At 39.0% G+C, this 10,038-nt stretch overlaps 1 pseudogene; it reads left to right on the top strand.

The window, feature by feature from the left end:
• The first annotated feature begins 9,157 nt into the window (after window positions 1–9,157).
• LOC103273245 lies at window positions 9,158–9,647 on the top strand (annotated as a pseudogene).
• The last annotated feature ends 391 nt before the right edge of the window (window positions 9,648–10,038 follow it).

Raw genomic sequence — 10,038 nt, forward strand, 5'->3', positions numbered from 1 at the left:
ATAGCCTCTTAGAATCCAGAACATTCCATACAGGTTATTTTAACATCATCAAGAGTCAAGGGCTGAAGATGAGATAAATGTATTTTTGTTGTTTCTCTCAATACAGGTATATTCTGAGATACATGGACCCACCTGAGCCATATAGTGAAGGAAAGTCTCTAGCTACTGCCATGTCCATCTAAAGAAGAAAAACTGAAAATGGGGACAAGCCCCAAATTGAATGACGGGGCAAGAAGAGGCAAAATGAAGCTCACCTCGTCCTCTCACTTTTCCTAGACCGAGGGCAAAAAGTACAAATGGAAGAGCCTTTGACCTGCCTACTTGATCTTCTGATCCCACAGACTTCATCCACTGACAACAACAACTATTTAGCCACCCCTCTGGGCTAGGTGTGGCATAACGGTGGCATGGTTCACCCTTGAACAGATCCGGAAGAGAGGCTTACATGGGCTCTGGAAGCATGCTCAGGGCCCTTTGGGCAGGGAATGCCAGAATTCCAGTATTTGGAGAATGGTCTAGATTCTAGACCCAGGAAAGGGAGCTACGTGACCCTGAGACGTTAGAGAAAACACAGTGGAGAGCACTGCCTTTACTTCTGACACCAGCTCCAAGTTTAGGGCTTCTAACGACCACCCTCAACTTTGATAATTCACTAGAAGTACTCACAGGACTCACTGAAAGTTGTGATATTTTTGGTTATGGCTATTACAAGGAAGGATACAAATTAAAATCAGCCAAGAGAAGAGACAATGAAGCAGGGTTCAGGCAGGTGCCAAACGTGGAACTTCCAATTGTGGAGAAATGAACAACATTAACTCCTCTCAGTAACAATGTGTGACAACATGCACAGAGTGCTGTCAACCAGGGAGCCTTCTCCAAGCCTTGGTGCCCAGAGTTTTACAGCGGATGACTGCCCACATGATTGAACTTTAGTCTTGAGACTTTCCAGAGGCCCAGTTGATATCTTTGTTTCTATCTCCTTTGGAGGTAGAGCAGACAATTTATGAGTTAAAACCCACTTCATAAATTACATTGTTAAACTGTCCACTATGTTCCAAGGTCCCCAGGTAGAACAAAACAACAATAACAAAAACTCGTCCTAGAGATCACTTCCCAATAGACCAGGCCAAGGGGCAAATATGACATTACAATCTTGATTCATGGGACTCACAGTTAACAGAAAAAAACACCCTATTAAATTTGAAATTTAGATAAACAATAATAATATTTTAGTCTAAGCATGTCCCAATTACTGCATGAAACATACTTAAATTTAAAATAATTAGTTGTTTATCTAAAGTTAAAATTTAACTGAATATCTTATGTTTTTACTCACTAAATATGGCAACCCTAATGGACATAGACAAGGATGGAGGTGGAGTAGAAATGTACCTCCTCCAGCTAGTACTCTGAGTAGGAGAGTTGTCTGGGTCTAAGGGCGGAAATGGGCAGCATATCTGCACATTTCCTGCAAACTTAGAGCAGTGGTAAGGATAGAAAAAGGTCAGTCATGAGTCATTGAGAGCAAGAAAAGTTTAAGAACACAGTTGTGGCCTAAAGTAGCACATTAACTAAGAGAAAAGTGCCAGAGGACCAGAGTGGGGTTGGTCACTTCAAATACAGCTGTGGCCATGAGTCAGGTCTGGGTATCCCAAGCTCCACACCTCCTCCCCATCAATAAACTTCTGCTGGAATCTCACTCCTTGGATTTAGGCATCCTTAGGTTTACAACCCAGTCTTACCACTGATTAGCTGTTGTCCTGGGGAGATTATTATTTTTTTTTTTGAAACAGCAATTTCCTCTTCCATAAATTGGGAATACAATATGATATGTTGCCCAAATTTTTTGGAAAGAAACTGAGCTAATTTATGCAATACATTTTGCACATAATAGTTGCCTAATAGATCTTATTTTCCTCCTTTTTTTGAATGAACAATTAATTTATTAATTTTGTTATGAGGGTATCAAATTTGATGACACCGGCAAGAGAAATTAACTGGTAAAATGAACGGAATACTTTTTTGCTAAGGAAGTAAAACACAGGTTGCTTATATTCCCCTTGCCTGTCCTGTTCCAAGTCTTTGCAGCCTCTATGAGCTTGAAAGAGAACACTCACTAACATAGAAAAAACTATATCCATATGGGAAAAAAGTCACCAACATCCCACACAATTGCGTTTCTTAGAAACGACTCCCCAAAACACCAACCATTTAATACTGTTTTGCTGTGGCCTTTGTTCCCAAGCAAGATGTCTATTCTAAAAGTTCACATGTTCTTCATCAAGAATAATCTTCAACCCCAAAGGGAAAGATCTCTAAAGCATTTGAGTTAATACATTCCTCTCGCTAATGTAACCAAAATATTCCAATGTTTTCCCTTAATACTCTCAATTTACAACTAGCAGACAGATGCTTCTTCTCAAAGGCCTTTATAAATCTTCCCATATGAGAGGAAAATGAAGGATTTATTCTTGCCCATCTTTTAATTTTACTCAACACTCAATGAGTTATTCTTACAGCTGGCATTTCAAATGTATTAGGAGAATTTATCACTCAAAGGCTTATGCAAGGACTAAATTACACTAATGAATTGACTATGAATTTGAAGCCTAACATGAGGCCAAATATTTTCTGGCTTCATTTCTGTATCTCAGCAAACGGCTTAATTTGCTCCCTACTTATCCATTACTGCTAAATTGTCTTGCTATTATTGTCGTAAATGGCTGCAAACTCTGGCTTGCCCTAAGGCTCAGGTTGAATGGAGTGGAATGAGGACATTTACTGTCGACAGGAAAGGTAAAAACCTGCCATCCACTCATTTCTGCTGAGCTGGAGAAGGCAGGAAAGGATCATAGTCCAACTCACTTTTATCAGTACCTCTCATATTCACAGGCTATTCTTAACAGCTGGCGTTTCCAATGTATTAATGGAATTTATCATTGAGAGGCTTATGAAAAGGTTAAATTACACTGATGGACTGACTTTGCATTTGAAGTTGAACATGCAGCCAAATATGTTCTGGCTTAGATTTTCTTTCTTTTTTTTTTCTTTTCTTTTCTTTTTTTTTGGTATCTCAGCAAACTTCTTAATTTTCTTCCTACTCACCCATTATCGCTCAATTGTCTTGCAATAATAGCAATGCCTGCTAGCAGTATTATAGTTAAGAGTCTGTGCATGTTTTCATTATAAGTGCCTATTTTCTGAGATTCAAACTACATGAGGAACTATGGAAATTTTACAGGGCTCTCAAACGTTGCTGGAATTAGTCCAGTCTTAGACTTTTCTTTTTGCACACATTAAAAATCAAGCCTTTTAAGGGAGAAATGTCAGGTATTTTCAAAATAATCACATTTTTGCTTACTTTAAGTTGTTCGCCAGCTTTAATTTTAGATCACAACTTTGTTGATATTTATTTTAGCATCTTCCCATTTTCTTTCCTGTGTTCCTTGCTCTTTTGTATTGTAAAGACGACTCTCAGACTGTGAAGAATGTATTCCCTGATAATCAGTAATTAACGGGATTTAATTACCAAAAAGAGTAGGGAATATTTTAAAGGTTTCCGTTTGTGAAAAAATGAGAAAGTGAAACTTGTAACATATAAAGTATTCTCTACTTCTGTGGGAAACTCAGCTCTTCCTGATAGAGAAATGTGAGGGGGTAAAATCAAATAATCAACCACAATCCCTTAAATTATATAGCATGTATCATGAAAGGATTAAAATCCCTGGAATCAGGATCAAGTTTGGGAAGGATGGACAACCAGACAACCAAAACCAAAACAAAACCTGTCACTTTTGCTCAGATTTCCGGAAGCTTTAAGACTGTGATTCTCTATTCTTGTATCACCGCTCATGTTATTGTAGACCTCGCACAGGCCTCAATGCTAGAGGGTCTTTTCCCCATTCTTGTTTATTGTTTTGTTTTGTTTTTGACATAAGGGGTAGCTCCTTGTATCCCCTTTCTTTGCAAAGAAAACTCAGCCAGAATTCTCCCTGACATGGTCTAAAACCCAATTCTTCCTTAGCTTCCATAGAACAGTTTCCCCAAAGCAAAAGGCTTACAGGTGAAGGCTGTATCATCACAAATTTCTATCTCAGGGAGGCTCCAAAGCTTGGATCCAGCTTCTCACTCCTGTGACTCAACTCTGGTTAGAACTTGTGTTTTAGCGGGGTGATTTGACAGTACTTCCTAACCCTTCTCTATCAAACACGCATTCTCGAACTTTTAACTGCATGGACCTGGACACCTTCGGGTTCATCGCCCTCCTGCTCCTTGCCCTCTGATTCAGCTAGCTGACCCTTCATTCCTTCACAAAAAACCACACACACTGGCCATCATTCCTTTTTGTAATTCATCTTCTATGAGTGAATTGCCTGAGCCCACGGGTTCGAGACCCGCCTGGGCAACTTGGCGAGACCTCATCTCTACAGAAAATCAAAAAAATTAGCCGGGCGTGGTAGCATGCACCTGTAGTTCCAGCTACTTGGAAGGCTGAGGTGGAAGGATCGCTGGAGCCCAGCAGGTCGAGGCTGCGGTGGCCGGGAGCGTGCCACTGCGCTCCAGTCGACAGAGTGAGACTCCTACTCAAAAAAAAAAAAAAAAGTTAAAGAGGAATGAGAAAACCAATTATCTGATAACATATAGTAATGCCACAGGTCAAGTTGTGCTAAGTGGGGAAGCAAGGTCTTTTCTGTGGCACCTAGACCCTTCTTGACTTTAATGAGATGTTCTTGGCCTCCATTGATCTCTCTATGAACATGCTCCAAGACAATGAAAACTATTCCAGTTAGGATTCACTAGCAAGAAGACACCTATGCATCAATTTATTTTCTCTTTGATTACCTTGACTTTCAAAATAACCTTCCAATTCCAATTACTCCAGGGTTCCCATAGGCCCAGCACAGGACATACTGCAGCTTTAGAATGCTCAAAATAAGGTGCTTATTCAGTTTCACCTTTAGTAGAGAGACCTTCAGATCATCTGTAGCCTCATCTTACCTATGCGGACTATGAGGAGAGTCCTATCCACACACTCTGCTTTGCACTCATAACTTTTGGTATGCCTTCTTTTTCTTAATATATAAAGGAAAATAGCTTTACTACTTATTAGGTTAAATTAAAAGACGCAATAGTGTGCCACTCTCAAGTTCAAAATGATTTTTCATTTGCATATGCCAAGAGTGAAAAGCAGAAAGCAACCATGTTTGTAGAGTCCTCTGTCACAGGGAAAAAGCTGCCAACCTCGTGACTTCTCAGAAGTGCCAACTGAGGTGAGGCATTCAGAGTAAGACTAGATTAAAGGAACTCTATTTTTTAAAAAGTGCATTTTAAAATTATAATTTCTTATAAGAGTCTACCCATGTTCTGGAATATATTCCCAGGATGGAAGATCGTATTCTTTGGGTCTCTTTTGTTCTTGTCGTTTGTCTCCTTACCCTTGTGGAGAGTAAACTTATGCCATCTCTGATTCTGATTTGTGTGGCAATTGGAGAAAATTCTAAAGGTATATGAAGCAAGGAAAAGTCAATGGGTCAAAGATGATAAACTGTAACCAGTGAGATCTACTCTCAAGTCTAACTGGACTTTTTTTTTTTTGGCCAAGGCAAATTTATTCTGCATTTTGAAGATATATGGAATGAAAGCACTACCGGTCGTCCATCTTAGCCCGTTATACATATCAAAACAATATTTTCGCATTCACATTTAGTTATAAAATAGCATGCCCTAATTCCGATAGTAAGTGATGCCAAGGAAACAAGGTACTGAGCCATGCTAATGTAAAAGACATTAGCTACAATAGAACAAAGTAAAGCATATATTTGATGTGCAAGTGTTTCCAAAGGGAAGCTAGCATTCAAACTTTGTTGTTGAGTTTTCCATTTCACCTCTTTTTTCTAGTGGGCTGAAATTCCTAGGAAGCTATTGTCACATTGCACATGCATAGATGGTAAAATATTTTGGACCATATGCCAGCAAAAGCCAATGCTTTCTTCTGCAGTTATTTTCCAGGCAACTTTGTTAACTATCCAAGAAGGAATACACACACATACACACATACACATACAAGTATACACAGACACATACACATAGTTGCCAGTATGACTGAAAAACAGAGTTTTTGCATGATTGGCTAAGTTAAAGAAGCTACAAGCAGATGAAAGAGAAGATGTGGGAGGTATTCCTTCAAGTAGGCTCTTCTTCAGCTTTCCCATCCAAGACCCTGCAGTCTTACAATTCTGGGCTCTGTTTTTACTTTCATTCCTTTTTAAGATTCCATCTTCTTTTTTAGATTTCTCTTTCCTCTCACTCCCCTTGCAACAATCCTGCAGAATCCCGTCCACATGCCACTTCTTAATCTCTTGTCCTTTTCCAAGTCTGAAGTATTTATTTCCTCCACTGAATACCTATAGCAAATATACCTATAAAGAGACATAAGTGTGATGATTATGAGCAGAGGTCCTTAAAACCTGGGCTTAAGTCTCATCTTGACCTCTGACTGTTATGGCTATGTAATATCTGGCAAATTTGTCAATCTTTCTGTCTTGGTTTGCATCTCTATAAAATGCAGAAAATAATATCAATCTCATGGTGTTACTGATATAATCAAATGAGACAATATATTTAAAGCATTTGGCCAAGTGCCTATTCTATTGATAATATACAATAAATACTGCCTCTTAGTATTGTGCCACAGAACTTTCTACTTCATTTCTAAATTCTATGCTTAGCTTTATATCTACCAAGGTATCCACATCACTAAATTCTAAATTCATCCAGACTGGGATTCAGGTTTTTTATATCTCTGCCTTTTCCAGAGGTCCTAAGACAGTATCTTGCACTAACTACATTTGTTAAGTAGATGAATGGTAGACATTTCAAGCTAACAACTTGTTTGGCTCTTTAAACACATGATCTCTTAAAACAACCCTAATGAGGTCAGTGGGAAATAGGTATTATGCTTCCAAATGCAAACAGGGAGACCCAAGAACCACAGGAGGTAAGTGTTGAGATTAAGGACATTCCAGAGGCCATGACATATATGTCTTTGTTGACCTATGAGCTCTCAAAAAAAAAAAAATGAAAAGAAGACAGAATCTCAATAGGAAAAGTCTGCATTCCCTGATTTTACCAACCAATCTGGTTGACTCGGTGGAGTAACAATTTTTAAAACGTCAGCATTTTATATGAAACATCTGGTTGTTGACACAATTGGCCACTCTAAGAGCTAGTTGTCATCTTTTGGATACCCAGACTCTAGACTCTATTTTGAGCCTTTGGATTAATTGCCAAAACTAAATTCATAGGCAAAGATTTCTCCTTATTTCAAATTATGAGCATGAACAAAAAGTATGTGTTATTAACAAAAAATAAGTATATGCTTGAACTAATTTATTCACAGATCAGATTAGATGATGGTCATTTCATCATTCTTATGAGGTAAGATGGGGTTAAAATTATACATTGCTAGTTCCTTTGGCCTCAGAGAATTCTCACCTCACTAGAATGTGAAAACTTATTTTTTTCTCAGTATTTAACATTCATAAGACTTATACAAAACATACTATAGTACTATGACTTTTAATTTCCTCATGGCTTATGTAAATATGAGTCCGTCTACAGCTGGGCATGTGTGAATTTTTTCTATATTCTCTCCCACTTTAAGAAGATTGTTTTTGAAAAATGATCTTTAATTTAGAGAAGCATTGTGCATAAAAGAAGTGTGTACACTGCCATCTGCCAAAAAGTGTCAGAAGGCTTCCCGTGGCTCAGCTCGCAGCATCCTGTGGTTTTCAACATCATTACTTGAGGGATTCAGCAAGGCTCCTTCTAAACACTGTTGAGGCTTTGCTGAACATTTGGCAGCATTGAGATTACTTTGAGCAATTCATTTTGGTTATAGCCTGAAAAGACTTCCTGTTTTTATGACATAGCCCTCTTTCTAAGAAGTGGGGGCTGAAGGTGGAGCAGTGGCCACTTCAGAGGAGAGAAATGAGCATTTCTCTTAGACGCACTTGAGGAATTCTAGAGGGTGAGACATAACTGTTCTAAAAGACATTACTCAGAGCAAGGCAACTTTACGTATTCACCTTAGTGAGAAACTATACTCAAGAGGAAGGTGAACAGAGTAGAAGTTAGAACTACAGGTTTCATTTCCTGATTTTACCAACAACATCTGCTGTAATGGGAAGATTATAGACTGAGTGGCCACCCAGACCTAGATTCTCTCTCTCTCTCTCTCTCTCTCTCTCTCTCTCTCTCTCATACACACACACACACACACACACACACACACACACACACACACACACACACACACACACACACACTCAGACACATCATGGACAGTTAGCATTATCTTCCTCGAGCATTACTTTTCCTTTAACATCATTTGTTATAGAAAACTCTTCAATGGTGTAAGTTTTCAAATCAAAACCCTTCAAGTCAGTCATTCAAGTTTTTTCTCAATTTACTTCTCCACCCCACGCTCAGCTCTTCCCAATATTTCATTATTCCCAAATGTGGTAGCTCTACTCAGAATCCATTTAATCCATCTGTACATATACCCTCTCTGATACAGCTAGTGCCTATCTATTCCACAACCCAGTAGTTTCCACATTTTTCAAACCGTAAATCCTTTTGGAAAATGGAAGTGTAGACAGAATTTGATTATGTAAAACTAGTAAAAGCAGGACTATTTTGTTTCACAGGACTGGGGAACTCTCATCTCTGTCTTTTGAGGTCGCCCTTGCACACCTTGTCATTTTACAGTGATACTTGAGTCCCCCTGTGAAGGTTGAGGTGCTCCCAAACATATTTAAAAACTCGTGGTCCACTCTTTCCAAACACCAACCAAACTCACCTCCTCTGTTAAATTTACCTATCTACTCCCATGGATTCAGATTAACCCTTTACTCTGCATTCCTTCAGCTTGGCTTTGTAGAAGAGCATGGTGACTTGATATCATGCTTTCTAAGGACAAGATGGCTTCACCTTATCCCTCCCACCATCTCCAAACCTTGCAACATTGGCAAGGTTGGCATAACATTTCATTGAATAAAGAAGTGCAGAGTGGACTTGTCCTCCACTGTCCTCCTGCTGTGTGGACACTGCTTGGCTCTTGTCAGTCTCCGTGGCTGTCTCCCTGGCACACAGTACCATGCCCTCAATTAAGTTGCAGAGTTCTGATGGAGAGATATTTGAAGTTGATGTGGAGATTGCCAAACGATCTGTGGCCATCAAGACCATGTTGAAAGATTTGGGAATGGGTGATGAAGGAGACGATAACCTAGATCCCCTCTCAAATGTCAATGCCGCAATTTTAAAACAGGTCATTCAGTGGTGCATCCACCACAAGGATGACGCTCCTCCTTCTGAGGACGATGAAAACAAAGAAAAGCGAACAGATGATATCCCCTTTGGGCCCAAGAATTCCTGAAAGTTGATCAAGGAACACTTTTTGAACTTATTCTGGCTGCAAACTACTTAAACATCAAAGGTTTGCTTGATGTTACATCCAAGACTATTGCCAATATGATCAAGGGGAAAACTCCTGAGGAAATTCACAAGGCCTTCAATATCAAAACAACTTTACTGAAGAGGAGGAAGCCCAGATATGCAAAGAGAATCAAGGGTGTGAAGAGAAGTGAAATGTTGTCCTCGACACTGTAACACAGTAAGGATCGTCTCAAATATTAGTTGCATTGCTCTGTTTATAACTGCTAATATTAGATAAGCAGTAGACAAAGCAGCAACAAATCAGTTGTATTAGCAGAATATTGTCCTCATTGCATGTGTAGTTTGAGTACAGATTCCAAGCCTAATGGCTGAGTTTCTTCTAATATGTTAGAAAATTTCTTTTTTCTTTGCTCTGAATAAAACTGAACTGTGGGTTCTCTATAGAAAATGGCATTTTGGGCTTTCCCTCTTTTTCTGTAAAGCAATGTCTGCCTAGTTTATTGCCCAGTTAACCTTAGTGACCTTTTAAAAGTTGGCATTGTAAGTAAAACAACTTGCAAAAAGTTTTTCTGAAGTAGAAAA

The sequence above is a fragment of the Carlito syrichta genome, unplaced genomic scaffold (assembly GCF_000164805.1).
Source record: "Carlito syrichta isolate Samal-C Ts95f unplaced genomic scaffold, Tarsius_syrichta-2.0.1 Scaffold313912, whole genome shotgun sequence".
Lineage (NCBI taxonomy): Eukaryota > Metazoa > Chordata > Mammalia > Primates > Tarsiidae > Carlito > Carlito syrichta.